A 23622-nucleotide genomic window follows, 5' to 3' on the forward strand; every position below is an offset into this window, starting at 1 on the left:
TTCTGTGTGCGGGCTGACTCAGGAAAGCACCAGAAGAGACAAACCAACTCTCCTTTTTGTTATTGCCCATACATTGCATTTAATTTTCATGCAATCTAAGTTAAATAGATTATGAACAATAGTTAAAAGTCAGTTTGTTTTAAATACATATATAAGGCTTAAATTATGTTTTAAATACATACATAAATACATAAGGCTTAAATTCCCTCCACAGGGATAAATCCAAGAGTTTATTACTCAATAGCAGGCATATAATGAGTGATATTTTATAGGAGAAAAACCTAAAAAATTTTAACGGTAGCAATTACTATTATAATATTAACAATTAATATTATTCCCTGTATTTCCCATCTCCCTCCCAAAGCAAGAAAAGGTTCTAAATTCAGACCACAGTCCTAATGTAGAATTCCATTTTAAGAGTAGAATTATTTGATCAAAGGGTAAAAACATCCTTAAGGATCTTAAAGCGAACTTCAAACCATTAATAAAACTACCAATCCACAATCTCATGGGCAGTGTTAAGAGTAGGTCCATCTGCACTGGCATTGGGTATTTCTGTTAAAACAATCAAACAACCTAAGTTAATTTTTATGTGTAAAGGACTCTTTTCTCACATACAACTTTTTCACATAATTATTAAGAATTATGATTTCTTTTATATGTTGATATTTGTAATGTAGTGGGAAAGGTCATAGTCAAGGAGAGAATACTGTCTTTTTAAAGTCAATAAAAGTGTATTTTAAGGGGCTACTGTCATGGAAAAATGTCCAGAATGTGGTTATCTTCTGCAGATAAATACATTGTATTGTGAATTCCTCTTTATTTTTTCTTATTAATAAATTTAGGGGCTACGTTCAAATGACGCATTTTGTATAAATTAAAATTAAGTATATTCAGATCATCCTCTTGCTTAAGAGTCTGTTGGTGACCAAGCTTAAAACTACTTCGGGGCGCCTGGGTGGCTCAGTCGGTTAAGCGTCGACGTCAGCTCAGGTCATGATCTCACGGTTCATGGGTTCGAGCCCCGCGTTGGGCTCTGTGCTGACAGCTCTAAGCCTGGAGCCTACTTTGGATTCTGTGTCTCCCTCTCTCTATTCCTCCCCCGCTTGCACTCTGTCTCTCTCTCTGTCTCAAAAAGAAGTAAAGATTAAAAAACAAAACAAAACTGCTACTACTTATCACTTAGAAAAGCTGGCTTCCAGAGCGCCCGGGTGGCTCACTCAGTCAGTGAAGTGTCCAACTTCGGCTCAGGTCATGACCTCACGTTCCTAGGTTTGAGCCCCACGTTGGACTCTGGGCTGACAGCTCAGAGCCTGGAGCCTGCTTCAGATTCTATGTCTGCCCCTCCCTCACTCGCACTCTTTGTGTGTCTCTCTCTCAAAAATAAATAAGAGTTAAAAAAAAAAAAAAGTTGGCTTCCTTAAAGCAAACACAAGAGCTGAAATGATGTTACTGCTTTCATTGTGCTAATTAAAAGAAAAATAAGTTCCTTTTTTGGTAATAAAAATATTTTATTATTATTACTTTTTTAATACTTATTTATTTTATTTGAGAGAGACAGAGCATGACCAGGGGAGGGGCAGAGAGAGAGCGGAAGGCACAGAATCTGAAGCAGGCTCCAGGCTCTGAGCTGTCAGCACAGAGCCTGACATGGGGCTCGAACTCATGAACCATGAGATCATGACCTGAGCTGAAGTTGACTGCTTAACCAACCGACTGAGTCACCCAGGCATGCCAACAATATTTTTAGAGTACAAGGAGGAAAGAGTACTGTTTTATAGGGAAAAGTACAATACCATTTTCCCTAACTTAAAAGCAATGAATAGTTCATATACTATTTTAAAAATCAACTTCACTGAGATATAATTAACAAATAAAATGGATAGAAGTCTGTATTTTGACAATCATCAACACTCATGCAACCAAAGTCACAATCAGGACAGAAAACGTTTCTTTTAAATGTTTATTTATTTTGAGAGAGAGAGAAAGTGTGTGCATGTGAGTAGGGGAGGGGCAGAGAGAGAGAGAATCCCGAGCAGACTCCATGTTCAGAGCCCAACTCCTGGCTCGATCCCAGGAACAGTGAGAAATCAAAAGTCGGATGCTAGATCGACTGAGCCATCCATGCACCCCAGGCCATGAAACATTTACATCAACCTCCCCCAAATTTTATTGTACCCTCTTGCAGTTGATGCTATTTACAATGTTGGCCCTATGCACAGATTTGCTTTTTGTCACCATAGTTCATCTGCTAGAGTTTCATACAAATGAAATCATACAGTATATACTATATACTCTTTTCTGGCTAACTTCTTTTGCTCACTATATTTTTGAGACTCATTTATACATACTGCCTTTGGGAATCCTCTCTATTTATCAGTTACTAGTATTTCATTACATGGACCTAGGATAATTATTTACCCTCAGATGGACATTTGTATTCTTTTTCCAATTTGTGGCTATCACAAATAATAATGCTATGAACATTTATGTGCAAGTATTTATTTTAGGGGGTGTTTCTCAATTTTTATGAGTAAATAGTGAGGAACAGAATTTCTGGGTCATATAATTGTACGTTTGATTACATATTAACACATTATACTTATTATTGGTGCTTTATACTAAGCCATAAAGTCAGGTAGGGTCTTTTTTTTCTTTTCAAAATTGCTTTGGATATTACAGGTCTTCTTAATTTCCATACACATTTTAGAATCACTTTGTAATTTCTAAAAAAAAATCTGCAATGATTTTCAATGATCTTACATTGAAACAAACATAGATCAGTTGGGTAGGACTGTATTTTAACAATGCAGAGACTTGTACTTTATTATGAACAAGATATATTGCCCTATTTATTAGTCTCTTAAATTTTTCTCAAAAATGTTTTGTAGTTTTCATTGTACATGTCTTAGATATATTTGCTAAATTTGCCTTTAAGTATTTGGTATTTTTGTGCTATTTTTCAAATTTATTTATTTTTGAGAGAGCACACAGAAGAGGGGCAGAGAGAGAGGGAGAGACAGAGAATCCCAAGCAGACTCCACGCTGTCAGCTCAGAACCCAATGTGGGGCTCAAATTCACAAACCATGAGATCATGACCTGAGAAGAAATCAAGAATTTGACACTCAGATGCCCCTTTATGCTATTTTAAATAGTTCATTAAGGTATAATTGACATACAATAAAATTCACCCTTTTTAGTGTGTAGTCCTGAAAGTTTTTACAAATGTGTATAAAAACTACATACCATATATGTGCTATACACAAAACAGCCAAGATATAGAACAGTTCCCATCACCCCCTAAAATTTCTCCATGCCCATTTATTATCAACTTCTCCCCTGACCCTTAACCCCTAGAAAATACTGATCAGCTTTCTGTCTCTATAATTTGGTCTTTTCTAGAATGTCATATAAATGATATTATCCCATTTCTATTGTACCTAATTTTGAATCTGACTTTTTTCACACTTAGTGTAATAAATCTGAAATTGTCCATTCTGTTGTATGTATCATTAATGTATTCCGTTTTATTGCTGAGGAGTGCTCCATTGTATTGCATGGATACACCAGAGTGTATGTACCCATTCCCCAATTGAGGGGCATTTTAGTTCCAATTTTTGACTATTACAAATAAAGTTGCTATAAATGTTCACTTAGAGGTTTTTGTGTGAACACAAGTTTTTATTTCTGTGGGGTGGATGGAAGTATCTGGATAACTTTATACAAAATTGCCAAAATGCCTATACCATTTGACATTCCTACAAGCAGTGTATGCGAGTTCCAGTTGCTCTGCATCTTTGACAGAACTTGGTAATGTTGGTTGCTTTTATTTTAGACATTCTAACAGGTATATAATAGTATCTCACAGTTTTAATTTGCATTTCCCTAATGACTAATGAGGCTGAGCATCCTTCCTTGTGCTTATATGCCCCGTCATGCACACAACTGATCAACTCCTCTGACCATTTTTTTAAATTGAATTGTCTTATTATTGAGCTGCAATAGTTCTCTATATATATTCTAGATAAAAGCTTTTTATCAGATATGTGTTTTACAGATTTTTCTTCCAGTTTGTGGCTTGTCTTTTCATTCTCTACCCATTGTTTTCTAAAGTTCTTAATTTATATGAAGCCCAACTTATTTCAAATATTTCCTTATGGATCATGCTTTTGGTTCAAGACCTAATAAATCTTTGTATAACTGAAAATAACACAGATATTCTCCTATGTTTTATTCTACATTTTATGGTTGGGGGTTTCATATTTGGATCTATGATACACTTTGGGATGATTTCTGAATGAAGTAAAAAACAGATCAAGGCTCTTTTTTTTTTTTTTTTTTCCATATCCTTAAAGATTTGAATAGAGTTGGTGTAAGTTCTTCCTTACTGTCTGGTAGAATTCTCCAGCAAAGGCATATAAGCCTGAATTTTTCTACTAAGATTTAGCTCTTAGATAGCACTACTTAGATTTCAATTTCTTCTTAAGTGAGCTTTGGCAGTTTTCTTTGAAGGAACCTACTCATTTTATCCAAATTGCTGATTATCTAGGCAAAAAGACTTTTTATTTTTTTATTTTTTTTTATTTTTTTATTTTTTTTATATATGAAATTTATTGTCAAATTGGTTTCCATACAACACCCAGTGCTCATCCCAAAAGGTGCCCTCCTCAATACCCATCACCCACCCTCTCCTCCCTCCCACCCCCCATCAACCCTCAGTTTGCTCTCAGTTCTCAACAGTCTCTTATGCTTTGGCTCTCTCCCACTCTAACCTCTTTTTTTTTTTTTTTCCTTCCCCTCCCCCATGGGTTCCTGTTAAGTTTCTCAGGATCCACATAAGAGTGAAACCATATGGTATCTGTCTTTCTCTGTATGGCTTATTTCACTTAGCATCACACTCTCCAGTTCCATCCACGTTGCTACAAAAGGCCATATTTCATTTTTTCTCATTGCCACGTAGTATTCCATAGTGTATATAAACCACAATTTCTTTATCCATTCATCAGTTGATGGACATTTAGGCTCTTTCCATAATTTGGCTATTGTTGAGAGTGCTGCTATGAACATTGGGGTACAAGTGCCCCTATGCATCAGTACTCCTGTGTGCCTTGGATAAATTCTTAGCAGTGCTATTGCTGGGTCATAGGGTAGGTCTATTTTTAATTTTCTGAGGAACCTCCACACTGCTTTCCAGAGCGGCTGCACCAATTTGCATTCCCACCAACAGTGCAAGAGGGTTCCCGTTTCTCCACATCCTCTCCAGCATCTATAGTCTCCTGATTTGTTCATTTTGGCCACTCTGACTGGCGTGAGGTGATACCTGAGTGTGGTTTTGATTTGTATTTCCCTGATAAGGAGCGACGCTGAACATCTTTTCATGTGCCTGTTGGCCATCCGGATGTCTTCTTTAGAGAAGTGTCTATTCATGTTTTCTGCCCATTTCTTCACTGGGTTATTTGCTTTTCGGGTGTGGAGTTTGGTGAGCTCTTTATAGATTTTGGATACTAGCCCTTTGTCCGATATGTCATTTGCAAATATCTTTTCCCATTCCGTTGGTTGCCTTTAGTTTTGTTGGTTGTTTCCTTTGCTGTGCAGAAGCTTTTTATCTTCATAAGGTCCCAGTAATTCACTTTTGCTTTTAATTCCCTTGCCTTTGGGGATGTGTCGAGTAAGAGATTGCTACGGCTGAGGTCAGAGAGGTCTTTTCCTGCTTTCTCCTCTAAGGTTTTGATGGTTTCCTGTCTCACATTCAGGTCCTTGATCCATTTTGAGTTTATTTTTGTGAATGGTGTGAGAAAGTGGTCTAGTTTCCACCTTCTGCATGTTGCTGTCCAGTTCTCCCAGCACCATTTGTTAAAGAGACTGTCTTTTTTCCATTGGATGTTCTTTCCTGCTTTGTCAAAGATGAGTTGGCCATACGTTTGTGGGTCTAGTTCTGGGGTTTCTATTCTATTCCATTGGTCTATGTGTCTGTTTTTGTGCCAATACCATGCTGTCTTGATGATGACAGCTTTGTAGTAGAGGCTAAAGTCTGGGATTGTGATGCCTCCTGCTTTGGTCTTCTTCTTCAAAATTCCTTTGGCTATCCGGGGCCTTTTGTGGTTCCATATGAATTTTAGGATTGCTTGTTCTAGTTTCGAGAAGAATGCTGGTGCAATTTTGATTGGGATTGCATTGAATGTGTAGATAGCTTTGGGTAGTATTGACATTTTGACAATATTTATTCTTCCAATCCATGAGCAGGGAATGTCTTTCCATTTCTTTAAATCTTCTTCAATTACCTTCATAAGCTTTCGATAGTTTTCAGCATACAGATCCTTTACATCTTTGGTTAGATTTATTCCTAGGTATTTTATGCTTCTTGGTGCAATTGTGAATGGGATCAGTTTCCTTATTTGTCTTTCTGTTACTTCATTGTTAGTGTATAAGAATGCAACTGATTTCTGTACATTGATTTTGTATCCTGCCACTTTGCTGAATTCATGTATCAGTTCTAGCAGACTTCTGGTGGAGTCTGTCGGATTTTCCATGTATAATATCATGTCATCTGCAAAAAGCGAAAGCTTGACTTCATCTTTGCCAATTTGGATGCCTTTGATTTCCTTTTGTTGTCTGATTGCTGATGCTTGAACTTCCAGCACTATGTTAAACAACAGCGGTGAGAGTGGGCATCCCTGTCGTGTTCCTGATCTCAGGGAAAAAGCTCTCAGTTTTTCCCCGTTGAGGATGATGTTAGCTGTGGGCTTTTCGTAAATGGCTTTTATGATCTTTAAGTATGTTCCTTCTATCCCGACTTTCTCAAGGGTTTTTATTAAGAAAGGGTGCAGGATTTTGTCAAAGGCCTTTTCTGCATCGATTGACAGGATCATATGGTTTTTCTCTTTTTTTTTGTTAATGTGATGTATCACGTTGATTGATTTGCGAATGTTGAACCAGCCCTGCATCCCAGGAATGAATCCCACTTGATCATGGTGAACAATTCTTTTTATATGCCATTGAATTCGATTTGCTAGTATCTTATTGAGAATTTTGGCATCCATATTCATCAGGGATATTGGCCTGTAGTTCTCTTTTTTTACTGGGTCTCTGTCTGGTTTAGGAATCAAAGTAATACTGGCTTCATAGAATGAGTCTGGAAGTTTTCCTTCCCTTTCTATTTCTTGGAATAGCTTGAGAAGGATTGGTATTATCTCTGCTTTAAACGTCTGGTAGAACTCCCCTGGGAAGCCATCTGGTCCTGGACTCTTATTTGTTGGGAGATTTTTGATAACCGATTCAATTTCTTCGCTGGTGATGGGTCTGTTCAAGCTTTCTATTTCCTCCTGATTGAGTTTTGGAAGAGTGTGGGTGTTCAGGAATTTGTCCATTTCTTCCAGGTTGTCCAATTTGTTGCCATATAATTTTTCATAGTATTCCCTGATAATTGTTTGTATCTCTGAGGGATTGGTTGTAATAATTCCATTTTCATTCATGATTTTATCTATTTGGGTCATCTCCCGTTTCTTTTTGAGAAGCCTGGCTAGAGGTTTGTCAATTTTGTTTATTTTTTCAAAAAACCAACTCTTGGTTTCGTTGATCTGCTCTACAGTTTTTTTAGATTCTATATTGTTTATTTCTGCTCTGATCTTTATTATTTCTCTTCTTCTGCTGGGTTTAGGCTGCCTTTGCTGTTCTGCTTCTATTTCCTTTAGGTGTGCTGTTAGATTTTGTATTTGGGATTTTTCTTGTTTCTTGAGATAGGCCTGGATTGCAATGTATTTTCCTCTCAGGACTGCCTTCGCTGCGTCCCAAAGCGTTTGGATTGTTGTATTTTCATTTTCGTTTGTTTCCATATATTTTTTAATTTCTTCTCGAATTGCCTGGTTGACCCACTCATTCGTTAGTAGGGTGTTCTTTAACCTCCATGCTTTTGGAGGTTTTCCAGACTTTTTTCTGTGGTTGATTTCAAGCTTCATAGCATTGTGGTCTGAAAGTATGCATGGTATGATTTCAATTCTTGTAAACTTATGAAGGGCTGTTTTGTGACCCAGTATATGATCTATCTTGGAGAATGTTCCATGTGCACTCGAGAAGAAAGTATATTCTGTTGCTTTGGGATGCAGAGTTCTAAATATATCTGTCAAGTCCATCTGATCCAATGTCTCATTCAGGGCCCTTGTTTCTTTATTGACCGTGTGTCTAGATGATCTATCCATTTCTGTAAGTGGGGTGTTAAAGTCCCCTGCAATTACCACATTCTTATCAATAAGGTTGCTTGTGTTTATGAGTAATTGTTTTATATATTTGGGTGCTCCGGTATTCGGCGCATAGACATTTATAATTGTTAGCTCTTCCTGATGGATAGACCCTGTCACTATTATATAATGTCCTTCTTCATCTCTTGTTACAGCCTTTAATTTAAAGTCTAGTTTGTCTGATAGAAGTATGGGTACTCCAGCTTTCGTTTGGCTTCCAGTAGCATGATAAATAGTTCTCCATCCCCTCACTCTCAATCTAAAGGTGTCCTCAGGTCTAAAATGAGTCTCTTGTAGACAGCAAATAGATGGGTCTTGTTTTTTTATCCATTCTGATACCCTATGTCTTTTGGTTGGCGCATTTAATCCATTTACATTCAGTGTTATTATAGAAAGATATGGGTTTAGAGTCATTGTGATGTCTGTATGTTTTATGCTTGTAGTGATGTCTCTGGTACTTTGTCTCACAGGGTCCCCCTTAGGATCTCTTGGAGGGCTGGTTTAGTGGTGACAAATTCCTTCAGTTTTTGTTTGTTTGGGAAGACCTTTATCTCTCCTTCGATTCTAAATGACAGGCTTGCTGGATAAAGGATTCTCGGCTGCATGTTCTTTCTGTCTAGCAAACTGAAAATCTCGTGCCAACTCTTTCTGGCCTGCCAAGTTTCAAAAGAGAGATCAGTCAGGAGTCTTATAGGTCTCCCTTTATATGTGAGGGCACGTTTACCCCTTGCTGCTTTCAGAATTTTCTCTTTATCCTTGTATTTTGCCAGTTTCACTATGATATGTCGTGCAGAAGATCGATTCAAGTTACGTCTGGAGGGAGTTCTCTGTGCCTCTTGGATTTCAATGCCTTTTTCCTTCCCCACTTCAGGGAAGTTCTCAGCTATTATTTCTTCAAGTACCCCTTCAGCACCTTTCCCTCTCTCTTCCTCCTCTGGGATACCAATTATGCGTATATTATTTCTTTTTAGTGTATTACTTAGTTCTCTAATTTTCCCCTCATACTCCTGGATTTTTTTATCTCTCTTTTTCTCAGCTTCCTCTTTTTCCATAACTTTATCTTCTAGTTCACCTATTCTCTCCTCTGCCTCTTCAATCCGAGCTGTGGTGGTTTCCATTTTGTTATGCATTTCGTTTAAAGCGTTTTTCAGCTCCTTGTGACTGTTCCTTAGTCCCTTGATCTCTGTAGCAAGAGATTCTCTGCTGTCAGCTATACTGTTTTCAAGCCCAGCGATTAATTTTATGACTATTATTCTAAATTCACTTTCTGTTATATTATTTAAATCCTTTTTGATCAGCTCATTAGCTGTTGTTATTTCCTGGAGATTCTTCTGAGGGGAATTCTTCCGCTTGGTCATTTTGGATAGTCCCTGGCGTGGTGAGGACCTGCAGGGCACTTCCCCTGTGCTGTGGTGTATAACTGGAGTTGGTGGGCGGAGCCGCAGTCAGACCTGATGTCTGCCCCCAGCCCACTGCTGGGGCCACAGTCAGACTGGTGTGTGCCTTCTCTTCCCCTCTCCTAGGGGCGGGATTCACTGTGGGGTGGGGTGGCCTGTCTGGGCTACTTGCACACTGCCAGGCTTGTGATGCTGGGGATCTGGCGTCTTAGCTGGGGTGGGTAGGCAAGTTGCACAGGGGCAGGAGGGGCAGGCTTAGCTTGCTTCTCCTTAGGTGATCCACTTCAGGAGGGGCCCTGTGGCAGCAGGAGGGAGTCAGATCCCCTGCCGGAGGTTTGGCTCCGCAGAAGCGCAGAGTTGGGTGTTTGCGCGGAGCGAGCAAGTTCCCTGGCAGGAACTGGTTCTCTTTGGGATTTTGGCTGGGGGATGGGTGGGGAAGATGGCGCTGGCGAGCGCCTTTGTTCCCCACCAAACTGAGCTCTGTCGTCCGGGGGCTCAGCAGCTTTCCTTCCCTTTGTCCTCCAGCCTTCCAGCTTTCTGAGCAGAGCTGTTAACTTATGACCTCCCAGAAGCTAAGTCGTGCTTGCTGTGGGAACACAGTCCGTCAGGCCCCTCCGCTTTTTGCAAGCCAGACTCGGGGGCTCTGCTTGGCCGGCGAGCCGCCCCTCCGCCCCGGCTCCCTCCCGCCAGTCCGTGGAGCGCGCACCGCCTCGCCGCCCTTCCTACCCTCTTCCGTGGGCCTCTCGTCTGCGCTTGGCTCCGGCGACTCCGTTCTGCTAATCCTCTGGTGGTTTTCTGGGTTATTTAGGCAGGTGTAGGTGGAATCTAAGTGATCAGCAGGACGCGCGGTGAGCCCAGCGTCCTCCTATGCCGCCATCTTCCTCAACAATCAAAAAGACTTTTTAAAAATATTATTTCTTTATCACTTTTTTAACATCTGTAGTGTCTATAGTGATGTCTCTTAATATTTTCTCATAATTTGTGTCTTTTCTCCATTTTTGCTAGATCAGTCTCTGACCATTGGTCAGTTCCATACTGTTGGTCTATAGATCTATTTTCAAGCCAGTTCCATACTGTTTTGATTACTATAACATATCTTGAAATCAGAAAATATGCCTCCAGTGTTCTCCTTCTTGCTAAAATTGCTTGGGATATTTGGAGTTTTTTGTAGTTCCATATAGATTTCAGAATTGTTTCTTCTACTTCTGAAAAATGCTGTTGGTATTTTGATAAAGATTGCATTAAATCTGTAGATTGCTTTGGGTAGTATGGACATTTTAACAATATTAATTCTTCTAATACATGAACGTAGAATGTCTGTTTGTGTTTTTTTTCCTTTCTTTGAGCAGTGTTTTATAGTTTTTTTCCTTTCTTTGAGCAGTGTTTTATAGTTTTCACAAGTCTTTCACCTCATATTTTCACATAAATCCTTGAAAATTCTTTTCTACTAAGTCTATCACTTCTACCATTTCTGGTTTACTTCCATTAACTCTTTTGATCCTGGTTGTATGTAACATTTCCTCCTACATTTCCTGCTTTTTCATAGGTATACTTTTAAAAAAATTGAAGTACAGTTAACATACAATGTTAAGTTAGTTTCAGATGTACAACACAGTGGTTCAATAATTCTATATGTTATGCTAAGCTAATCACAAGTGTAGCTACCATCTCTTACCATGGAATGCTATTATAATGCCTTGATTGGCTATGTTTGCTATGCTGTACCTTTCATCCTTATGATTTATTCATTCCATAATTGGGAACCTGTACCTCCCACTCCCCTTCACCCATTTTTCCCAATCCCCTACCTCCTCCCCTCCAGCAACCACCAGTTTGTTCTCTACACTTATGGGTCTATATCTACTTTTTCTTGTTTGTTCATTTGTTTTTTAGATTCCATATATAAGTGAAATCATATGGTATTTGTCTTTCTCTGCCTGACTTTTTTCATTTAGTGTAAAAATAGAAATGCTATATGATCCAGTAACTCTGCTACTGAGTATTTACCCAAAGAAAATAAAAACACCAGTTCAAAAAGATATATTCAACCCTCTATTTATGGCAGTATTATTTACAACAGCAAAGATACAGAAGCAACCAAGTGTCCACTGATAAATAAATGGATAAATAAAATATAGTATGTGTGTGTGTGTGTGTGTGTGTGTGTGTGTGTGTGTGTGTATGATGGAATGTTACTTAGTCATATAAAAAAATGAGATCTTGCCATTTGCAACAACATGGATGGACCTAGTGGGTATAATGCTGCCAGAAATAAGTCAGAGAAATGAAGATACCATATGATTTCATTTATCTGTAGAACCTAGCTGTACTTTTTAAATTAGATGCCAGATTTTATGAATTAATGTGAGCAGTTGGACTTTGTTGTCTTCCTTTGAAGACAACATTGATATTTGTCTTAGCAAAATATTAAGATAATTACAGATCAGTTTTATCTTTTCAAGGCTTATTTTTAAGCATTGTTAAGGCAGCTCTAGAGTAGTATTTCCTCTAAGGATAGTTTAACCCTACTATTAATATAGAATTCTTTGAACATCTCTATGGAATACCTGACGTGTTCAGTGAAATTTCTCCCATTTGCCTGATAGAAACTCAACAGTCTCCCAGCCCTGTGTGGGCTCTGGAAAGTGTTCATTTCACAGCTTCCCAGCAGCTGCTCTTTCCTCTGACTTACAGATTTTCACCCCCCACACACACACACAGATTTGTATTCAGTCTAATACTCAAGCAGACTTTCAAGCAGATTTCTGAAGCTCTTTCTCTGTATATGTCCTACCTTTCTAGTATTTCTCCCCTAAAAATCCTTTGACCTGGTCACCTTGAGCTCTATTCTGTGTCTCTTCTGTGCAGCCAGACAAGGAGGCTCATCTTAGGTTCTCTCTCCCTACACTACACTCTGGATCCTGCATCCAGGCAGAAAGCTCAGACAGCTATAGTACTTACCACGTTTGTTTCTCTTCTCTCAGGGATCACAGTCCTGCATTCCCATTGGACAATGTCTAAAACAGGCATTCTACATATTTTTCATGGTTTTCTATTTGTTTGGAACAGATGAGCCTATCCCATACCAGACACTCCTTGTGAGTAGAACTCAAAAGTCTCATGTGCCTTTTAAATATAGAATGCTCATCTTTTCCACCCAACCTTTTGACTACTTAATTCTATGTAAACAGCATTTGCAAGAAAAGCCAGTTAAAGAAAAAAAAAAATGTCTTCAATTGATAAGAGTATATTCTAAGATTACATTGAAATAAAGATACAAAATGCATTTAATAAAATTACAAAATTAAAAATTACAACTCTTAAACCTCACTTTGAGAGTCTGGACTAAACTTTTACTGAAAGAGTTTTCCCTGATTGAACACAAGTGTTCTTCAAAATACACTACATTAACTAATGCATGGATGCTCTTACCATATCCTTTCCAAAACCGTGAATAGCTGATTCTGATTCACGATAGGAAAGAGAAAATTGAAGGGATACAGTGTCTGAGTTGGGGTGAGTAGACAATTGTAGCTGGGGAGGAAGAGAGAGAAAACAGCAAGTGTTTCCCCAAAGAAGAGCTGAACTTTACAGTGTCTTCTAACTAATGTCTTGTGGACGTGCTGTGTGGTGGAGGGACCAGGTGGCAATACTGAAGTGGGGGCTTCGGAGACAAGGGTTCTGCCGCCTCATCACAATTTCTGTCAACGTGTCCATACGCCTCTTGCTTGCTTCAAGAGCATCACTATATTCTGTTTCTTTATGGTCCTATATTGCTAACGTTTGACCATCACATTCTGTTTACAGAGAGGCCTCTGTAAAACTGTGGGTATATGGAATGGATGATTTTGTATTCAAGTAAGGCTTGAGTGCCTCACATGCTAATTATTATATTTCTTTCTGACTCACAAAACACTTTTAAAAATAAGAATAGATAGCATAATGCCAATATATACAACACATATCAAAGCTATTATTTAAAAAGACTGAATTAAAAAAAAAAGACCGCATTATAAATATTCATGAAGGGCGTGGATATCCTCTCTCCCACATTCCCTCTTACTAGGTCATAGACATGGCTGTTCTCTCTTCATTAACAAGCCATTCAGAATCAGGTTGTAGAGCCTTGTGAAGAAGGGCACAGGGGTGAACATGAAGGCCTAGCCTCATGGGACAGTTGTCATGGCAGCAGAAAGTGAGGGCTCGATTTTTTTTCAGATTGTACCTTTTCCTATTGGCCAGAAAAAAATATATGCACATTTGCCTTTTACTGTGTAAGAGAAAAAAAAAACGAAACAAAACATCTTTTCTTTGATGTAACATAACATTCTGCTTAAATAGAAAATATACAATAAGACTTCCAAAAATTATATTTAAAAATCATGCCTGGAAGGTGAAAAGTATAACAAAACAATGCCTGACAACTGAGAAGAGAACATATTGGGGGAAAACACTCATGGAACAACATTCCCTAATTTGGTCATAATCATCTGTTTTTATGTGAAGGTGTGTGAGCTTTGAAATCTGAAAACCCTCATTAAACTAAACAGGCTTTCAAAAAGGCTCAGAGGCTTGTAAACTCAGCTGGAGCTTATTACAAGATCAGTTCTGTGTTTCACAGAGGCTTTGTGGTCGTGAGCACAAACATCTGAGATAAGTGATTTCAAGCACACTCCAAGTTTCACTGTAACAAAACTGGCCACTGTGAAAATACGGCCAACAATCACGGCACTGGTCCTAAGCTCTTTAATTCTACCCTATGCTGGAAACCTCTGTGCTGCTGTGTGTATCATTTGGCATTTTTGACCACAGAGCACAATTTACTGTTACATTTCAGTATAAATTCATGGCTGGCCAGACAATGTGCTCCAGAGTAGAATAAATACATGTTTTAATGAGTTGCTGAACTGCGACCTGGCCAACAGGAACTCTAAGGAACAAAGGGTGCTTTTCCACAGTTGAGGCCAATCACAAAGGGCAAGAAACAAGCAATACCAGAAACAAATTAATCTATGATTCAGTCAAGTAGAAAAAAAGAGAGAAAGAGAGAGATGGCCTAATTAGGAAATGAAAATACACTGCCAGTTTACTTTTGCTGAAAGGTGACGAAAATCCTCGAATTAAATTATTCTGCTCAATAACAAGACACATCAGGCACCTGAATATTGTACTCTTCTCACAGAAGAGGCTTTCCAAGTTATTTTCAAAGACCTCTCCTGTTTGTGACAAGTGGTGTCATGACTGGCCACCCTTAATGAACAAAGAAACTAGAAAGGTGCCACCACTTGCTAGTTTGGCCAGAATACTCCCTCAGTATTGTTGCTGGAGTACTGAGACAACAAGGATACATTATGAGCAACTATTTTAACAAGAACGCCTAAACAGCTGGGTGAAACTCTATCTTGATTCCCTTGTCCGAGTTGCACCTGAATGATGTCTGCATTGAGCTGTAAAAGCAGGAAAAGTTAGGCAGTTGATGGTGATTCTGAAAGCAGTGGATCCTTAAGTCAATTGGATCCTGCCGAGGGATGTTGTGAGCGAGCACTAAGGTAATAGTCATAAACTTGGATCATTAACTCTGCCTAGGAAACTAACCTATCCCCTTTTTAATGACCTCACAATTAAAAAAAAAAAAAAAAGTCTGATAACAAACCAAAAATTTAAGTACTGTATATAAAAGATAAGTACATGAAAAAACAAATTCTTAGTGAATAACATGATTATCATGTACACAGCATTACAGCTGTATCAACAAACAAAATTACGAGCTGGTTTAAGCCCATCAAAAGCATGAACACTAAATTTTCATTTAGAAACAGAAGTTATAAAGTGAAAATGAAAGGGGAAAAGAAAAAGTGAATAATTCATACTATCTGAAGGCATATTTCTGAATTGTATTCAAATTTGGGCACACGCTCTTTGATTTGGTGATTTCACAAGCTCAAAAAGACGCACATGAAAAGAATTCCATCCTAGGACCACACAGCTATGCGACTAATTTCTGAATGTAATCTTAGGACACAGAAACCAGGAAAAAAAAAAAAAAAAACCACACATTTTAACCTTTCTTTTTTCCTCCTGCCCTAACTCCTCTGCTCAAGCCCTCCTGCCAAGCCAGGCAGAAACGGAATAGTATTCCACCACAATAACTAAGAACCACTGTCAAAGGTAGTGCTTTGCTCTCTCTCCTGGGTGGCAGCTGTTATTATAGATTCTTGGTCGAATCATTTATCTCTCAGTCCAAAAGATGTGATTCATGAAAATAAATATGCAATACCTATTTTCATGAAATGTTTTTAAAAGCCTTTGCATAATTCCAATTTCTGGAATGATGATGGCTAAATGATAGTTCCAGTGGTGAAATAAGATGATGTATCATACACTGCCCAAGCCATGAAAAACGACACAACTGTCCACTGCAGAGCCAGGAGCACATGCATTCTCCATTTTATCTTGCTATTTTCTGGGCCACGGGCATGCTGTCCAAATGCAGATAACTCTGGCAAACAATCCCGGCCCTTGCCTTCCTCCCTCTGCAGTTCTTTCTCTTGCCCACACCGGCAGTCACATGACTCTCTGCTCCACTAACCACAATGCTTCCTTTGAAAAGGGATGCCTAACACCAAGGGTCTATCAACTTCAAAAATCTTCAAGGACCAAATTTACAAACACAGAAGTCACTCTGATTAGTCCTCTCTTCACTCACATGCCAAAACACTTCCTCTTCTCATTCAAGACAGAACTTCAATTTGTTCCACTCTTACTTTCCTAAAGGAAGATCTAGAATCTGATCCATGCACTTGCTTCTGCTTAGATTTCCTTTTTTCAGCCACTCTCCTTTCCATCAAGTTCAAAATCCCATTGTTGAAGCAATCATTTTCATTCATAATTTTACATTTGGACCCTCTGTTTGCATTACAGAAAAGAAAAGTAAACAGAAAAAGATATTGAAAAAAGAAGGAATATATTTCATCAAAGAGAGGTCTGCTTGGAATCTTTAGATTAAATGTGAAATGGCAGATTTTGACTATGAGACTTAAAAGTTGATTGTACTATAAGACACAGAAACATGCATGTAGACTGAACTTGCAACACCTTTGGGGAATAATGCTAGACTAAAAATTCTTCTTCCTAGGGCATATAAATATATTGATGTTATATACCAGATATTGCTAAAGAAGTCTTTAATAAATCACATGCTTATCTTTAAGGCAGGAGATGTGACTCAGTTGATGCATAATTATTAGTAGAAACTTCTACTTTAATTTGAATAGTATGTCATCTATTAAAAAGACAAAGGCAGTAAGGAATGACTTAATACATCATTAACTCTAATGCAGCAACTTCTGGGTAGAGACTTCCTGGAGGTACTTGAAATCATTATTTTGTTGTACATAATTTTTAAGGTTTAAAATAAATGCTCATATCAAGCAATTATAGGTGGTAATAATTAATGAGAACCTCACCAGTGTTGTGTAAAAACATATTATCCTGCATTATACCTTGACAGATTACTAGTCAGTGATAGCTATTAGAAATCTTAGTAGGCACTCTGAAATTATTCACACAACAGTAATTAGGTGTGTAGATGTGCAGCTTGGAAATGGGGAAAAAATGTACTTCACTCTGTCTCACTGAATCCAACTGTCATTATAGAATACTATATATTTTTTATGTTTATTAACAAGGCTACATGGTTGTTCATTATTTTAATGAATTAATGATGATGGATGCATGTGCTGGATAAAATGAAGAATATGACAGCAACTAAAAAGGTTTTACCAAAAATTAAGAATCATTAACTTTGGAGAAGAAAATTTTCCAGAGTTAATTTACTTTATCTTCTCACTTAGAGAAGTAGATTGGTGCCCAAAATTAACTAAGGAATCTATCCAAGGACACAGTGCTAGGTAAAGCCAGAACAAGGGTGAGAAGCCTAATTTCCTAAATCATATTGTTTGATCCTTCCTCACAGCTCTACTTCTCCTAGAAAGGAAATACAGGAAGACTGGTCAAATGTACAGCCAACAGTGATTCAGAACTGAAAATCCTGAGCGCTTTTCTTTGCCAGAAAGTGCTGGACCTAGGTTTATCGATTTTGGATTTTGAACAAAACTAAGGTAAATGACTTAATGAACTTTAAAACAGCTATTCTCTGCCAATCTTCAGTTCTTACTAGATAGACAAGTCATTAAAAGGTTCGTGGCAATGAGGAAGGCCATTGAAGGCTGGGTGACAGCAGAATGGACAGCTTTTATAGCAGAAGAAAACTGGTTGGGGTCATTAAGAGAAGGGGGGGCAGTCTTACACATCCTACCTTCAAAGGAGAGTTTTATTATAAGAGAACTATAATTGATATTTAAAGAATTATTGGTTCTTTAGATAAAAAGAAACACATAGTACTGAGTAATACATTTGAAAAGGTTTCCATTAAATTATCCAAAATAAAATTGGAAAATAAAATGTATTCTTATTTGCAAAATGTATCTATCATCTTCCTTGATGATAATAAATGAGGGATAATTATATTAGTGTAGTACACCTGTGTGTGTATTTCAGATGCATGAAGTATAATTTTTCATTAAATTAAAATTAAATTGTAAACTTGAACACACGCAGACCACTGACCAGAAAATGCTAGTTTACTATTACACATTTACAACAAAGTATTTATGTAATCTTTAATGATGGCACTAACTCTCAAATTGTTTGGGACTGTATAAATAGCTTGCTCACTTATGCAAGTCAGTTAAAAAAATCAACCTTTAGTAAAATAACTAAATGAATAAACCATCTCCTTTTTAACTGTTTACTCTTATGTTATAAAATGTTTGATTTTGACTAAACCAGATACCAAAGCTATCTGAACAATATGCAAAAAGAAACAGGAAATGGGTATGGGACACCGGCCTTCCAAACAAAGTTCAAAAGCTGATGTCACAAATCTAACCATCTCAAGAGAGATGCAGACATATCATGGCACACCACAAGTGCTCACAGTCCTTCATTTACTGAGTAAATACTGAGAAAACATTTAGGTACTATGCCCCTAGCTAGATATATAATGATAAATGAAGCCAGATATGGTCCCTTCTTCTCACAAGATAAGGAAGGGGAGATTGTCCAAGTAGGGGAGATAGACATTAGACAGGTAATCCCACAAATGAGGGTGTAACAGCACAGTGAGGTAAGTATAATGAAGAAATAGAGCACTATTCTAAGAAGGCCTACAACAAAGGAATATAACAAAGGACTAGACAGGGAATTCGGAAAAGCTTCCCTAAAGAAATGGCATTTCAGCTCAGATACAATGTTCAAAAAGAGTCACTTAGGAAGGAGACTGGCTGGAGGTGAGAGCTGCTGGCAGAGCAAGTACCTGTGCAAAAATCTTACATGTTCTTTAACTTTAACAGTAACAGTGATAAGTCTCCTTCGATTAATGAAGAAAGGCAGAAAAAAGTACTCCTCGTTCCTACACCATTACCCCTTCATATCTCACGGTAAGCCACATTGGGACTAATGCCTGGGTCAGGATCTACTTTATAGCCCTGATACCACATGAGACCCCACAAACTGCTTATCCACTAAGAACCCCCTGGACTTAGGGGCACCTGGGTGACTCAGTCAGTTGAGCGTCCAACTTCCAACTCAGGTCATGATCTGGCAGTTCATGAGTTCGAGCCCCACATCAAGAGTGCTGCTGTCAGCACAGAGTCCACTTCAGATCTTCTGTCCCCCTCTCTTTCTGTCCCTCCCCCACTCCTACCTGTGCTCATTCTCTCAAAAACAAATGAAACATTAAAAAAAAAAAGAATCCCCTGGACTTAGACCTAGATCTGAATTCAATGATAAAATTAACATTTCTCAAAGCCTATATGTACTTACTCCATGAGAAACTCTATGACAATAAGGTTTGAAATTAAGTTTGGAAAATGTGGCATACACTATACCCTTCTCGAAAATTTGCCATGCACTTTATCATAATTAATGTTTATTAAGAAACCTGTCTCTCAGCACATTTCTATATTTGACACATATACATGTATATATGTGACATATCATATGTATTATGATTGGTTGTTTACTGATGGGTTACTGATTGGTTGCTTCCCAGAACCACTGTAGAGGTTATGTTAAATAAACTAACATATGCACAGTATTTATAATAGACTCACAGAAAATGATAGGTGTTTGTTTTTGTTATTAGTTATATAAGTAGTTAGTTAAAAGAAAACCAAGATTTCTTGGTCACTCTAAAAATTCCAGATGGGGGGATCACTCAAATGCACACATCAGGTATGCTTTAGTGTCCTGATATTTCTGCTTCATTCCTATAGCTTCAACATAGTTCACATGCTTTCTAATTGGCTTGAGCAAGATCCTGAAACTATAAAAAGCTACGTACACTAAGGCTTTTTTCAGTTCCAGTTTTGTGAATTTTCTGATACCTAAGGTACCTTATTTTTACTCAAAACTAACCTATATTTTATGAAAATAATTTAATTAACTAATTTTTAAACAACTCCCTTCCTTATATTTATTCATATTATAACATTTTGGTGTTAATTTCATGTGCTGTACTAGAAAAAAGCAAGGGCCATAGATTTGGATGTTGGCATTGATACTGTGGAATTCCATTGTTCTGACTGTGCTGCTAATGATCCTTTGGTTCCATGGATAAAAATCTCATTTCCTGAAAACCAAATCCCCAAGGAGCCGCTTTTTTTTTTCTTCTTTGTACTGATAAGCAGGCAGTGCATCTGATTTAAAGGATCAAAATGAAAACAATTTCTCTCAATTACTTAGATGTTCCCCAAGATAGGAAAGAATTTCTTCACCCTCTGTAAAATGCTATACAGCTTCTGGAAAGAATGCCGTAGCATGCAGAAGAGTTAGTAATGGCCAAAGATAATAAAACCACCTGCCACCCCACCCAAAGTAACATTTAACAAATTGGCCTTTCAGTTTAGTCTCAAGGGGCCAGATGTCCTCAGCTGAGCTCTCAGGCAAGAGCAGCCTTGGACCCACCTACATAGACCTCTTGAAGCTTGTATTAAAAAGATATCTGCAGGGTGCCTGGGTGACTCAGTTGGTTAAATGCCCAACTTCAGCTCAGGTCATGATATGGTTTGTAAGTCTGAGCTTGCATCAGGCTCTGTGCTGACAGTGCAGAGGCTGCTTGGGATTCTCTCTCTCTCTCTCTCTCTCTCTCTCTCTCTCTCTCTCTCTCAAGATATCTGCAAAAACACTTATGAATATCTGTGATGACTTAGGACCTTGATTCAGGTTACTGGGTCATGGAGAAATGTATTATATTTCCAGCAAAACCGACTAATGGTCTGTTGCTCTCTCTCATAATGGCTGATACAGATAATTTACAAAGTATAAAGCGGAATAATGGTGAGAGTGAACAGGTTCACCTGAGGGAAATAATTAAAGAATGAGACCTTGAGGGAAAAAAACCTACAGACGTTTGTGTACGGCAAAAATGAATACAGGTTTCCCCCACTATCCAAAAGTAAAGCATTCCTAGAAAACGTTTCATAAACCAAAATGGCATAAAGCAAAGAGGCAATTACCATCACTTCACATGGGAAAATTTTTGAGCATTCTCAGAAACAAAAAACAACTTTTCTTAGGCTTTTCTAATGACTTAGGGCACATCTTGCTAAGGGATGCACAAAATAAATGGAGGTAAAGCACAGATGCTCACGGATACAGTTCAAAGCTGTGGAGACTGGATGCTGACACACTGAAGTGTAGTCCTGGGGAAGGGTCTTTGTGGGGCTACTCTTACTGCCGGGGGTGCGTGCTGCCTTGATAACTGCTCACTGCAAAACAAATGCTCAACACTATTTTTACTTTTCACCTTTTCTTTTGTAAAAGCAGGAATCCTCTTCAAATTCCTTTCAGTTAGCTAAAACCAGTACTAATGGAGGTCTTTCATAAAAGCAAAGTGGCTCAACAAGAACTTTTGAAAAGTGGGGGGATATTTATATATAGGTGACTTCTTATTCTATGACTTAGCATTAAGTAGGTTAATTTCTTTCATTTTTCAAACTTATATAAGGTCATCTATAAATATATATGCTAATATAAAAGAAGTTGTTTTTTTAAAAAAATTAATATTTACTTTTGAGAGAGAGAGAGAGCAGGGGAGGGGTAGAGAGAGAGGGAGACACAGAAACCAAAGTAGGTTCCAGGCTCTGAGCTGGCAGTGCAGAGCCTGACATGGGGCTTGAAACTCACGAACCATGAGATCACGACCTGAACCAAAGCTGGACGCTCAACAGACTGGGCCACCCAGGTGCCCCAATAAATTGATATTTTTAAGAAGAAGGACCTGCCAATAACTATACTAATACCTTGTGACATAAATTATTCCAGTACAAGTTTATATTTTTATTTTTTGGGTGCTTGGAGAACAGTGGTAAACAATATAGACAAATATCCCCCAGCTTCAATAAGATCTAAGATACCCTTCTCTGTTTTCTCAGCCAAAAATTCATGCATTTCCTAGAGTTGCCAGAGGCAATCCCCCAAAAGTTAACTTCTTGTCATTTTTCATCCTGTTACCTCTGTATTTCTATGATCCAATTTGCTTATAATCACAAGACAGTCAAGATGGAAGAAGTCAGTGTAGGAAATGTGTTAAGTGAGACAGTGGGAGAGAAGTTTCTATTTGACTTTAAAGTAGGGCAGTACAAAACCCTCTTCAGAGGAACCTGGTTTACACTGTGACATTTGAGAAATCTGGGCCGTCTGAATAGTGTGGCAATCCCTATTGTATTCTTGAAGGAACTGAGAGTTTATAAGAGGGTGGTCTGTGACTATGTCCTTTCATCTGGACCCAGCAATTGCACTAATTCATATTCCAGGCACCCCTGAACCGAACATGATGTTTTAACGTTCACTAAATACACATATTTATATAAATTTTTATATATCACTCTACATTCATAGAAAATAAAATTCATTAGTTGAGACTGAAATGTGTTAAAAATCACAACACTGTTCATCACAAAACTTCAAATACATTAATCAGAATTCACATTGCCAGCAAAACAGTTGAGATGTACTGTACTTCAAACTGTACCCCATTTCTCTCATCCCATTTATTCTTTTAAATGTTTATTTATTTATCTTTAGAGAGAGAGAGAAAGAGAGAGGGAGTGCATGTGAACGCAAGTGAGCGGGGGACGGGCAGAGAGCTTGGAAGAGAGAGAATCCCAAGCAGGCTCAGCTAGGTCAGAGGAGAGGTCAGAGAAGAGCCTCTCTAGGGCTCAAGGTCACAACCATGAGATCATGACCTGAGATGAAATCAAGTCAGATGCTTAATTGACTGAACCACCCAGGCATCCATTCCCTCATCCCATTTAAAGAAACTTCCCTCACAAGAAGTTTCAGGGCTCACTGCAGACACTCTCACTTGAACTGCCTCCAGGGGAGCGGCTCTTCACATTGCCAGGTTCCATGGGAAACCCTCTGTCCTCTTAGGCAATATGTCAGCAACATGTGCCCCAGTTGATCACTCCCCCCTCCTACAAAACACTTTCTTCTCTTGATTCCAGAATAGTGCATCCTCTTGGTTTTCCTTCTGCTTGGCGAGCTCTAACTTTTCAGTCACTATCACTGAATCTTTCTCTTCCTTCCAATCTATTACATGAATGCTGGAGTGTTCAGGGCTCATTCTGCAGAAAGTCTGTTTTCTCTATTTATAATCACCCTAGAGGATCTCATCCAGTCTCCTGGCTTGAGACACGATATATACTCAGATGACACAAATGTCTATCTTTAGCATTGAGCGTTCCTGTGAAACACAGACCCATCTATCTAACAACATTCAACATCTCCGGGTGGATACGTCTATGCGGTATTCACATTACCATGTTCACAACAGAAGTCACAACTACTCATCCCCGGTTCTTCCCCTCCACTGCTACTCATTTCAACAAATGGCACCAACATCCAGTTGTCTGGGTCAGAAAGC

The 23622-nt window shown here is 38.3% G+C and overlaps 1 protein-coding gene across 3 annotated transcripts in view; it reads right to left on the reverse strand.

Moving 5' to 3' along the window:
- The window catches only part of PRKD1 (protein kinase D1), a 339240-nt gene that overhangs the window by 145253 nt on the left and 170365 nt on the right, over positions 1 to 23622 (reverse strand). The window lies entirely within an intron of this gene.

The sequence above is a fragment of the Herpailurus yagouaroundi genome, unplaced genomic scaffold (assembly GCF_014898765.1).
Source record: "Herpailurus yagouaroundi ecotype Mexico unplaced genomic scaffold, PumYag 141, whole genome shotgun sequence".
In the NCBI taxonomy this organism is placed as follows: domain Eukaryota; kingdom Metazoa; phylum Chordata; class Mammalia; order Carnivora; family Felidae; genus Herpailurus; species Herpailurus yagouaroundi.